This window comes from Haematobia irritans, chromosome 5 (genome assembly GCF_050003625.1).
Source record: "Haematobia irritans isolate KBUSLIRL chromosome 5, ASM5000362v1, whole genome shotgun sequence".
Lineage (NCBI taxonomy): Eukaryota > Metazoa > Arthropoda > Insecta > Diptera > Muscidae > Haematobia > Haematobia irritans.
The window spans coordinates 70731315-70744852 of NC_134401.1; the positions used below are offsets into that span (position 1 = coordinate 70731315).

Sequence of the window (13538 nt, forward strand, 5' to 3'; positions counted from 1 at the left end):
CGTGTTTGTGTATTTCAGGCGCATTCAGCAAGACAGGAACAAATTCCCTTAATGTCATGCTGCATCTATTGCCTTTAGACATTTTGGCCAAACAGTCAGCTGCAACAACGGCTGTGCGGTTGCGCGAACTATCGCTGTGGTCGGAAAATGGTTACGGTCACAGTTCTGTCCTCAAAATAATGTCAGATGTGCCTAAAGTAGTGGATTACACTTTGGCGAGTCCACTTTTCGACAAAAAGTTTGAGACTCTAATCCCCAACAGTGAGGCGTGGTGCACACAGACCCCGGGGAATAAAGAATATATAGATTTCTACACTGATGGCTCCAAATTGGATGGACAAGTGGGTTTCGGAGTATATTCTAATGATCTGGAACTTCAAATAGCGAAAAGATTACCTAATCACTGTAGTGTTTTTCAGGCTGAAATATTAGCAATAAGAGAGGTGGCGAATTGGCTGAGAAGTAATGTTCCAAAAAATGTGGGCATTAATATATACTCAGACAGTCAACCTGCAATAAAATCCTTGGACTCTGTGTTCCTCAACTCGAAAACGGCCATCGATTGCCGCAAATCTCTCAATGAGATGGCTGAGCAGTACAATATTCACCTAATATGGGTGCCTGGCCATAGGAACATACCGGGGAACTGAAACAATGCAATCCAGATCTTCCAACAGCTGATTGGAAGGTTGGCCGTTTGGATGAAGTGGATGGGCCAAGACGGCATGCAGTGTTTATATTGAACACTCAGTCTTTGCCACATCTAGCAAAGTCCCAGGGCCGTGTATGTTATGGCTTTCATTATATCCAAATGAAGGTGTATAAAAACGATCAGCTAAAGGATTCAGAAATGGACAAGCCTCTGTCTGAATCAGAAGTAAGCGGATCCTCTTGCGAAGTCGAGGGGGATACCAAGACATTTGAAGACATGGATAGATACCGTATGCGTGAGGAGGCTTCTACTGCCTCAGAACTCACCAAAGTTGAACCTATGGTTATTGCGAGAGTCACCGATATCTCTGACGAGGACATTCTTGATGACTCGATTGAAGCGGCTGATGTGACGGTTGTTGAAAATCTCGATGGTCCTACGGATCCTCCAGATAAATCTTCATCATTGTAAGGCTGCATGTGCTGCCTTAAAAGTTCTCCTGATGAAAGGGGACATAGATATAGTTCTTATTCAAGAACCATATGTTTATAAAAACAAAATATGTGAATTAAGTACTCCGGGGTTCAAACTATTGCAGTATACTGGTAATGATGTAAATCGAGCCTGTATAATTGCTAAAAACGAGCTCAATTTGTTTCTGCTTCCTTCAATGTGCAATACAGACACTGTCGTTGCAAGTTTAGAAATAGACAAATGCAAATATTGGGTATCTTCGGTCTACATGGGACATGACAGGGAGATGCCTCCATATGCCGTTAAGACCTTAGTGGAGGAGTCACTGAAAACAAAGACGAAACTCATTATGGGATGCGATGCGAATGCGCATCATAGTATATGGGGAAGTAGTGATACTAATGCAAGGGGAGAGTCGCTAATAGAGTTTATTTTGCGTACTAATCTGGTAGTTTGCAACAAGGGAGATGTCCCAACCTTTGTCACTAAAACAGGCAAGAGGTTTTGGACATCACCTTGGCCTCGCAAGAACTGAATGAAATGATATCTGATTGGCAGGTTTTAAGTGAACACAGCTTCTCAGATCATCGCTACATCAGTTTCAAATTTGATGTTCATATCACCAAGATCATATTTCCGCCAAATGTTAGGAAAGCTGACTGGAATAGGTATAGGGAATCGTTCAATATGATGATACCGGAAATAACAGAGACAAATATGAGAAATGTACAAGATATCGAACACGCAGTGGAGCGGATTACTAAGGCCTTCAACATCTCACTGAAAGCTGCATGCCCTAGAGGAAAGCCAAGGGGGAAACATCGACCACCATGGTGGTCTACGGAAATAAGTAATATGAGGAAATCCTGCAGGAAGCTCTTTAACAAGGCAAAGTCCACCAGAGCCCCTGAGGACTGGGACGCTTACAAGAAGAATCTGAGAGGATACAAGCGAGAACTGAGAAAGGCTCAGCATAACTCTTGGAATGCTTACTGCAGCAGTATTGAGAATACGTCCGAGGCTTCCAGACTACGGAAGGTTCTAGCATCCACCAACTCCGCTCCAGGTTTCATTAAAACATCGGAGGGCAATTGGACAACGTCCAGTGAGGAGACGCTGGAGGTACTATTGGACACACATTTTCCTGGAAATCAGACGGTTGAACCATGTACTGGCGGTGCCACAGTTGCTCAGCGGTCGTTTCCTGTCGAGGAAATTGTATCGGAAACTAGAATAAGATGGGCGCTAAATAGCTTTGGACCATTCAAATCCCCTGGACCTGATGGAATTACTCCGGCGGAGTTACAAGCTGTAACTGACAAAATTATCCCCTGGTTGTCGGTGATATATAAAGGATGTATCAACTTATCATATATCCCAGGAAAGTGGAGGGAAACAAAAGTCGTTTTCATACCTAAAGCGGGAAAAGCCTCTCACTCGAGGGCGAAGGATTTCCGACCAATCAGCTTATCCTCATTCCTACTTAAGACCCTGGAGAGGATGATAGATATTTATCTTAGAACTAGCATCGATTCAAGTTTGTTCTCGAAACGACAGCATGCATACTCGAAGGGCACGTCTACTGAGACCGCACTACATGAACTAGTCAGCTTTATTGAAAGCTCACTATCTGTCAAAGAATACACAATCGTGGCGTTTCTAGACATCGAAGGGGCGTTCAATAATGTCCATCCGAGCTCGATATTAAATGGACTGACAACTCTGAATGTTGATCCATGTATACTCAGGCTGTTAGACGAACTGCTAATGAAGAGACGTATTTCAGCCACACTAGGACAAGCAAACATACAAAAGTATGTGAACAGAGGCACTCCCCAAGGAGGAGTTCTATCACCTCTTCTTTGGAATGTTGCTATAAATAGCCTTCTGGTTACTCTAGAAAAAGAAAGGATAAAAGTGGTGGCATACGCAGATGATGTAGCTCTGGCAGTCAGGGGAAAATTCCCATCCACAATCAGAGATATTATTCAGAGGGCCCTCCGGATGACTGAACAATGGGCGAAAGACAATGGTCTTGGGGTAAATCCTGCAAAGACAGAATTAGTCATGTACTGCAAAGATCGCAAAACTCCCACGGTTAGGCCTATTTCCTTAGGGGGTATTGAAATTCCCTTTGGTGATTGTGCAAAATACCTTGGCGTTATTTTGGACAGGAAGCTGAACTTTAAGCTTAATATTGAAGAAAGGGCGAGGAAGGCAACTATAGCTTTGTACTCGTGCAAAAAGGCAATAGGAAAAAAGTGGGGACTAAAACCAAAAATTGTGCATTGGCTATACACGGCAGTGGTTAGACCTATAATGCTATATGGTGTTGTAGTCTGGTGGCCGGCACTTCAGAAACCGACTGGTTTAGATAAAGTTCAGCGTATGGCGTGTTTGTGTATTTCAGGCGCATTCAGCAAGACAGGAACAAATTCCCTTAATGTCATGCTGCATCTATTGCCTTTAGACATTTTGGCCAAACAGTCAGCTGCAACAACGGCTGTGCGGTTGCGCGAACTATCGCTGTGGTCGGAAAATGGTTACGGTCACAGTTCTGTCCTCAAAATAATGTCAGATGTGCCTAAAGTAGTGGATTACACTTTGGCGAGTCCACTTTTCGACAAAAAGTTTGAGACTCTAATCCCCAACAGTGAGGCGTGGTGCACACAGACCCCGGGGAATAAAGAATATATAGATTTCTACACTGATGGCTCCAAATTGGATGGACAAGTGGGTTTCGGAGTATATTCTAATGATCTGGAACTTCAAATAGCGAAAAGATTACCTAATCACTGTAGTGTTTTTCAGGCTGAAATATTAGCAATAAGAGAGGTGGCGAATTGGCTGAGAAGTAATGTTCCAAAAAATGTGGGCATTAATATATACTCAGACAGTCAACCTGCAATAAAATCCTTGGACTCTGTGTTCCTCAACTCGAAAACGGCCATCGATTGCCGCAAATCTCTCAATGAGATGGCTGAGCAGTACAATATTCACCTAATATGGGTGCCTGGCCATAGGAACATACCGGGGAACTGCGAAGCGGATGAGTTGGCAAGGCTAGGGACTACCTTACATATTCCAGGGGAACTAGAATTTGTTGGTATGCCCCTAGCTACCTGCAAGATCATGCTGCGTGAGAAGGCTGTTATGATGGCAAATGTTCGATGGGAGAATTGCAAGGGTTGTAACGACACCAAGCAAATATGGCCCCATTTCAACTTAAACCGCACACTAGATATGCTAATGTTCTCGAGACGTCAGATATCACTCCTGATATCTGCTATAACGGGTCGCTGCCTGATAGGCGAATTTGCAAAAACTATTGGCGCGAAGTATAATGACTATTGTATGAGCTGTCATGATGCGGAGGAAAAAGAATCAATTAAACACCTCTTGTGTGAGTGTCCTGCATTTTGTGTAAAGCGCAAGCAACTTTTAGGAGCATATAGCTTCAGATTACTGGCGGATCTGGAAAACGTTAACTTAAGCAGTCTGCTAATATTTTTGGAACAATCTGGTTGGTTCAACAAAGAAAAATAATCAAGAAGGTTCAGCGGTTAAAACTAGAAGTGCCCATATGTAATAGGTACTTTTAGTTAATGTGGTATCACAATGGACTGAATAGTCTAAGTGAGCCTGAATCTTAATCGGGCTGCCACTTTAACCTAACCTAACCTAACCTACACTTGTATGACATGCACTTTGCCACCGAAACTGACGTGGTTTCCACATAAGATGGAAATGTACTGCAATGCGATCAGCGAGTTAAATGACTCTGATTACTTATTCTCTCAATCGGATATTAACATCAAAGTTGATGCTTTTCTAACAAAAATATACACCGCAGCGAACAAGACAGAAGGTAAACGTTTCTTCGAGAGGAAAACCAGATGGTTTGATGCACAATGTGAGAACGCTAGGAAACGTATGCTCAGGCATCTTAATAATTACCGCAGATACAGCAAACAAATTTTTAGAAAACAATATATAAGGAGTAGGTCCCAGTATTCAAGTTTGTGTAGTAGCAAAAAGTTTGCACTGTACAGTGCAGATATTGACTGTCTGAACAGCATTAGAAACTCTGCCGATTAGTGGAAAATGGCGAATAAATTGAGAAACAGACCCCCGGTATAGGTAATGACTTAGATGCAACGTCCTTCCGTGAATATTTTAGTGAATTACTAGCTGACAATTTAGATACGTGTAACATAGATTGGTGTGGACACGTTCCTAGATAGCCCTTTTGAAATGCGCAAGCTAAGGATTGTACTTGGAAATACTAAGAATAATAAAGCTCCTGGACTGGACAGAATTCCTTTTGAATTTTATAAACATGCCCCTTTATCATTCTTGAGGCAAGTCCTACACATATTAAATTTAATCTATTTGCGTGGAAATATCCCTTCTTCTTTCAGTAGTTCAATCACTATACCGCTACACAAAAATGGTGATGTTAACGAACTGTCGTATTATCGTGGGCTGTCACTTTTGGACACATTCTATAAAATATTTACTGACTTGCTTTTAGACAGGATTAACCTGTGGATTGTACGGAATGATATATTGAAGGAATTCCAGGCTGGTTTTAGACAACGTTACTCAACGGTATAAATATCTTCAATCTGATGAGCATTATCCACTTGAACTGGAAGAACAATAAGAAAACCTGTGCCTTCTTCGTGGACTTTTCAGCCGCGTTTGATATGATACCACACAATTCTCTATTCTTCAAACTAGCCAGAATGGGAATTTCCACTAAGGTGATAAATACACTTCAAATGATTTATGGCGACACAGTCAGCCAAGTATGGGACGGTACTTCGTTATCAGACCCGTTTGCGGTTACGAAGGGAGTGCGTAAGGGCTGTTTACTGAGTCCAGTGCTATTTTGTTTGTATCTAAACGATCTACATGACATTCTACCAGGGGGGGGGGGGGGGTATACACATTGGGGGTGTTGAAATTAAATTGCTGATGTACGCGGATGATGTTGTCATTCTATCCGATTCACCAACGGAACTTCAAAAGATGATAGAGGCACTATGGGAGTATTGCTCTATTTGGGGATTGAAACTTAACGTGAATAAATCCAAAATTGTTGTGGGCTTTTCAGGAAAGGGTCTAGATTCAACAGCAGAATACGTCTATGGAACTTCCTTCCATCAAACATCCAATTTATCAGCAACGCAATATTTAAAAGAGCTTTCAATCATTTTTAATTGTTTTTTTTTTTTTTTTTTTTGTGGTTCACTAATATCTTGTTTATACCTAAGTGTTGGCGTTATGTTTTAATTTTAATTTTTCTTTACGTAACTATTAATTTTAGTTTTATGTAACTATAGTTATCATTTAATAACCGAGCCATTATCAATATTTAACTTTGTAAATCACACGCTGTAATTATAAGATTTAAAATCTTGCTGTATGTGAAACTAAATAATTAATAAAAATCCTAAATACTAAAAAAAAGATTGTCTTGGTCTTATGGTTCTCAACCCATAAGTGTTGTCAATGAATACAACTATCTAGGATTAAACCTCACTTATAACATCTCATTCAAGAAGCATATCACAAGTAAGCTTCAAAATGGCAACAAATTCCACTTGGCAACGATATTTATTGAATGGTCGTATTAAGTTATCGAAGAAAATGAAAATTTTTGACACTGCTGCCAAATCCATCTTGTTTTATGGAGCACAAGTCTGGGGGTTCTGTCGACACGAGGAAGTGGAAAAGCTTTTCAGATTTTTTATCAAGAAGATACTTTTCTTACCCGATAACACACCAAATTATATGTTACACATCGAAACAGGTCTGCCTAGTTTATTTACGGAAACCCTAAAGTTGCATATTACCTATATTAGGAAAACTTTGTCAATGCCTAGCACAAGATTACCTCGTATATTGGCTGAGAGGGTAATTGAATTAGGTGTTTTCTGGGCTGAAAGTTGGGTTGATTTTAACATTGATTTCGACTTCAACACTAGGAATAGAGAACTAGGAATGTTGGAAAACTGATTTCTCGAATGCGTAATAGGGCAGGAGAGAGATATATACAAGAACAGGGCACTGGCATCTCAATTCCATGAGCACTATCCGAATCTGAGTTACGATTTCCCCCTTATTTTGTGGATACTAATTCGCAGACAGTTATGAGTTTGATATTTCGCGCGAGCTGTGCTCTCTTCAACCTGAGTGCGAGAGCTTTAGGGAATGACACAGATGGCATATGTACAATTTGCAATCTAACAGGTTTTTATTATTCAACATCGTTCCCTTCAAGAGCGATACAACGATTATAACGGCCTTCCAATTTTTTGATACCATTTTGGTAGTACTCTTTCGGTTTTGCCTCAAAATAGGCCTCAGTTTCGGCGATCACCTCTTCATTGCAGCCAAAATTTTTCCCTGCGAGCATCCTTTTGAGGTCTGAGAACACGAAAAAGTCGGTGGGGGTAAGCAATTCGAAGCCCAATTCATGAATTTTTGCCATCGTTCTCAATGACTTGTGGCACGGTGCGTTGTCTTGGTGGAACAACACTTTTTTCTTCTTATATTGGGCCGTTTTGCCGCGATTTCGACCTTCAAACGCTCCAATAACGCCATATAATAGTCACTGTTGATGGTCCATGCGCATCCCAAAAACTGAGGACATTACTTTGCCAGCGGACTTTTGAGTCTTTCCACGTTTCGGAGACGGTTCACCGGTCGCTGTCCACTCAGCCGACTGTCGATTACTCAGGAGTGTACTGATGGAGCCATGTTTCATCCATTGTCACACATCGACGGAAAAACTCGGGTGTATTACGAGTTAACAGCTGCAAACACCGCTCAGAATCATCAACACGTTGTTGTTTTTGGTCAAATGTGAGCTCGCGCTTCCTCTGTATTTTTACCTTCAGAAAACAGTATTTTATCAAAACACGAAATTCTTTTTTTCCATTTTTTCACAATAACAAAAGTTGCTTCATAAAAGACGCTCTATCTCACAAACTAATTGACTTACAGACATCAAATTTTGACACGAATCATTTGAAGGTTGGTACTATGTAAAATTAATATGCATTTAATACTAGCGACCCCATCTATGTGTCAGACCGGGGAATTATCAGCCAAACTGTTACAGGTCCCTGAAAATACTTTTCATTTTATTGGGGTATGCCCAGTATATGCATACGGAAGGAGAAAATGTTTTGGAAAGAGTCCATTAACACTAAACGATTTTTACGATATATTTAACGGCAACCACTTCAAGCCTCTCATAAGTTATTTATCATATAACATAACCTTAGATACAGGAACCTTATTGTGAATGAATTTGATGTATAGGAATACGCAGAAGCAAACTGTCCTTTTTATTATACCTTTTAATCAAACTGTTTCACATATTTAATCTGATAATGCCGATCTGACACACAAAATTGTTATGTCATATAAGATTTTCTTTAATAATTGTTAAGTAACTCATCTCATGTAACTGAATTTTCAATAAAATCTTTTCTAATCTAAATCTACTCCAAACCCAATGGAACGACAAATACTAAATGAGTGTTTTGATGAAACCCACACTTTTTCTTACTATTCGAGGTGTCAAATAGATAAAATATCTACACATCTCTTTTATATAAAAATACCAAAACTAATAACTATACAGTACAATTTATAAAAAAAACGTCGAAATTCTTACAATTATTACTTACAATTGTATTTTTATTAATCTTTTTGACGTCAACCAGCTGTATACGATAAAACATTTAAATACTGGCGCTGTCGTTTTCTTATTACATCCATTTCCAAAACTGACTGCATTAGATTGATAAAACTAACTGACGTGAAGGCGCTCAAACATGTTCTGAAACTCGAAAAACATTTGTAAAATGCCAAATACTTTAAAGTGTATTATGTAAGTTCGTTAAATAAAATAAAGTTATTTTCCATCTGTAACTTTGTGTAACAGGTTGGCTGATAAGTCCCCGGTCTAACAAAGAAAAACACATTTTTTTTTGTCAAAATTCGTTTTTATTATTCAACATAGTTCCCTTCAAGAGCGATACAACGATTATAACGACCTTCCAATTTTTTGATACCATTTTGGTTTCTTTAAGGCCTCTGCTATCTCCATCAACTTCATTTTACGGTCATTCAAAATCAATTTGTGGATTTTTTTGAAATTTTCGTCGGTAACCACCTCTTTCGGGCGTCCACTGCGTTCACCGTCCTCCGTGCTCATTTCACCACGCTTAAATTTTGCATATCAATCAAGTATTGTTGATTTCCCTGGGGCAGAGTCCGGAAACTCATTATCAAGCCAAGTTTTTGCTTCCACCGTATTTTTTCTCTTCAGAAAACAGTATTTTATCAGAACTCGAAATTCCTTTTTTTCCATTTTTTTCACAATAACAAAAGTTGCTTCAAAAAAGACGCTCTATCTCACAAACTAATTGACTTACAGACGTCAAATTTTGACAAGAATCATTTGAAGGTTGGTACTATATAAAAATGATATGCATTTAATACTAGCGACGCCATCTATGTGTCAGACCGGGGACTTATCAGCCAACCTGTTATATATCTTGTATAGTTTCTTAGAGGTGTATTTCAAAAATATTTTTAACTTGCTAATGATTTGTTTTATTATATTTTGGACCGTATTTAATCCTATATAGTCATATATGATGTTATATCTACAATATCTTATTAGATATAGTGCTATATATGGTCCTATTCAAGCATATATTTTTAGATATGAGAGATATAATTAGATATTATACTATATATGATGAGATCTGCAATTATATCTAACCAGATCTAGCACCATATATAGCACGTCTGTGCAGATTTAATTAAGTCTGAACCAATATCTGAACAGACCCAATTAGATCCAATTTTATATTATTAGATAGGATTGGATCCTCCAATTTTTACGCGAGATACTTTAAAATGTATTATGTAAGTTCGTTAAATAAAAAAGTTATTTTTCCATCTGTAACTTTACGTAATATATCTCGAATAGTTTTTTAGAGATGTACTTCAAAAAAAGTTTTAACTTGTTGATGATTTTTTTATTATATTTTGGACCGTATTTAACACCATACGAGGGCGGTTCGGAAACTTCTTAGCCTATCAATATAGTTAGTTTTTCAAAAATATTTTTATTTTTAAATATAATCTCGTGAAACTTCAATACACTTAGTACAACACTTTTCTAGTAATTCTATCCCTTGATTAAAATATTTTTCCTCAAGGTCTTCAAAATAGTGGTATACAACTGTAATTGCATCTTCATTTGAGGTAAAACGCTTGCCAGCAAGGAATTTTTTTAGATTTGGGAACAAGTAAACGTCACTGGGAGCTAAATCAGGAGAATAACGGGGGTGGTCGCAACTCGTACTTTAATTCGTTGATTTTAGCCATTGTTAAAACACTCTCGTGCGCTGGTGCGTTGTCTTTATTAAAAATTATTTTTTTGTGTTGTAAGCCAGGACGTTTTGTACATTTAATTGATCCAAAAGGTCGCAATAGTACTCTGACTTTATTGTTTTACCTTTTTGCAGATAGTCAATCAATAAAATACCTTTGAAGTCCCAAAAAACCGTTGCCATAATCTTACCAGCCAATTGAATTGTTTTTGCCTTCTTTGGGGTACTTCCTCCAGCTTCAGTCCATTGTTTGGATTGTTCTTTTGTCTCTGGAGTGGATCCATGTCTCATCAACAATTATGAAACGACGCTTAAAACGATCCAAACAAGCTTGAGAAAAACGCATTTATGCGTTTTTGATCGACTGTTAACAAATGCGGCACCCATCTTGCAGAAAGCTTTTTTATCTGTAGTTCTTCATGCAAAATTAAATGGACTCGATCATTTGAGATGCCCATGATATTAGCAATTTCACGCACTTTTATTCGTCGATCATTTAATACCATATCATGCACTTTGGCTACAATTTCTATGTTGTTGCTGTTTTTGGACGTCCACTACGTGGTTCATCTTCAATGCTTGTACGACCACGTTTAAATTCAGCAACCCAATTTTTTACTGTTGCATATGAAGGAGCACTTTCACCAACACATTCACCATATCATTATGAATTTCTTGTCCTGATAAACCTTTTTTATGTAAATATTTAATGATAGCACGCATTTCTAATTTTTCCATTGTAAAAAAAATTGCGGATGCGTCTTTTTTGAACAACTGTTTCTATATGAAGGAGTTGCCAGATCGAAACAAAATTTAACATGTGTCCATAACAGAGATGGAAGTTTCCAAAACAACTTTTTTCCGTTTATACCGCGCTTTAGAGCTAGGCTAAGAAGTTTCCGAACTGCCCTCGTATATAGTCAGATATAATGTTATATCTACCATATCTTATTAGATATAGTGCTACACAAAAAAATGTTTTTGATTTCAATCACGAAAATCGCGGATTCAATCATTTTTTTAATTGAAATGTCTTCAATCACGAAAATGATAGCATCAATCACCCATTTTGATTGAAAACCAACACGATTTTCAATTAAAAATTTGATAGACTTTTGTCACGGAATGAATTAATTGTGTGATTGAAGACGTGATTGCTTTTTAACATAAAATTCAATCACAGCTTTAATTGAATCAATTAAAATTTTAATTAATTTCGCGACAAAAATCAATTAACTATTTGATTCATTCAATTAAATAATTAATTGAAATTGGCTATACATTTCAATAAATAAAATTTATATATTGCGCCCCCAACATCGTATTTAGTTTTATTTGAAATAAAAGAAAATATGTGTTTCTTATAAAATATATTTAATATTTTATTATTTTTTGAATTATGCAATAGGCAAATAAATTTGGTTCTTGTCATTTGTGTTTTGTTCTAACATAACTTACACATACAATGACTATCAATAACAACTATAGGGCGAAAAAATAACCTATATAAATCATTATCTTCCTTATCATAATAACCATGTCAGCATGTTCCTTCTAATATGTAGATGCGCCTAGATTTCCAATAAATCATCAGCCTGTAAGCTAAATTAGTTTTTCTGAAAGTAAACAGAATAATTCGAATTTAATTTTGTTCAATTAAAAGTTAATTTTGTTAAACATTACCTGCATAGAATATCAAGTTCAATTCTTAGTTCCAGGTTGCAGATTTATAATCTTCTTTTGCAGTTGTAGTCGTTTAGCATAAATAGGTGTATTAAGGAGCTCCGTAATTTAATTTTCCAAAATTTCCACACATTGAAATCGTCTATTAAAATTTGAACCAATCAGGTTGGCTGATAAGTCCATAGATGGATGGCGTCGCTAGTATTAAATGCATATTATTTTTATATAGTACCAACCTTCAAATTATTCGTGTCAAAATTTGACGTCTGTAAGTCAATTAGTTTGTGAGATAGGGCGTCTTTTGTGAAGCAACTTTTGTTATTGTGAAAATATGGAAAAAAAGGAATTTCGTGTTTTCTGAAGGGAAAAAATACGATAATGAGTTTCCGGACTCTGCCCCAGGGAAATCAACAATAATTGATTGGTATGCAAAATTCAAGCGTGGTGAAATGAGCACGGAGGACGGTGAACGCAGTGGACGCCCGAAAGAGGTGGTTACCGACGAAAACATCAAAAAATCCACAAAATGATTTTGAATGACCGTAAAATGAAGTTGATCGAGATAGCAGAGGCCTTAAAGATATCAAAGGAACGTGTTGGTCATATCATTCATCAATATTTGGATATGCGGAAGCTCTGTGCAAAATAGGTGCCGCGCGAGCTCACATTTGACCAAAAACAACAACGTGTTGATGATTCTGAGCGGTGTTTGCAGCTGTTAACTCGTAATACACCCGAGTTTTTCCGCCGATATGTGACAATGGATGAAACATGGCTTCATCACTACACTCCTGAGTCCAATCGACAGTCGGTTGAGTGGACAGCGACCAGTGAACCGTCTCCGAAGCGTGGAAAGACTCAAAAGTCCGCTGGCAGAGTAATGGCCTCTGTTTTTTTCGGATGCGCATGGAATAATTTTTATCGATTATCTTGAGAAGGGAAAAACCATCAACAGTGACTATTATATGGTGTTATTGGAGCGTTTGAAGGTCGAAATCGCGGCAAAACGGCCCCATATGAAGAAGAAAAAGTGTTGTTCCACCAAGACAACGCACCGTGCCACAAGTCATTGAGAACGATGGCAAAAATTCATGAATTGGACTTCGAATTGCTTCCCCACCCACCGTATTCACCAGATCTTTTCGTTTGTTTCTTCTGCTTTGGACTTAGACACGCGACTAAAATATTACAGCGTTAAGACAATCTGCAATGAAATTAAGTAAAAAACAACTATTAAACAAATATAGGAATTATATTGAACTAGGTAAGCAAGTATTAGGATTGTTTTGGATCATTCTTCTTCA

At 37.9% G+C, this 13538-nt stretch overlaps 1 protein-coding gene across 3 annotated transcripts in view; it reads left to right on the forward strand.

The window, feature by feature from the left end:
• The window catches only part of LOC142241915 (ATPase ASNA1 homolog), a 120509-nt gene that overhangs the window by 77549 nt on the left and 29422 nt on the right, over positions 1 to 13538 (forward strand). The window lies entirely within an intron of this gene.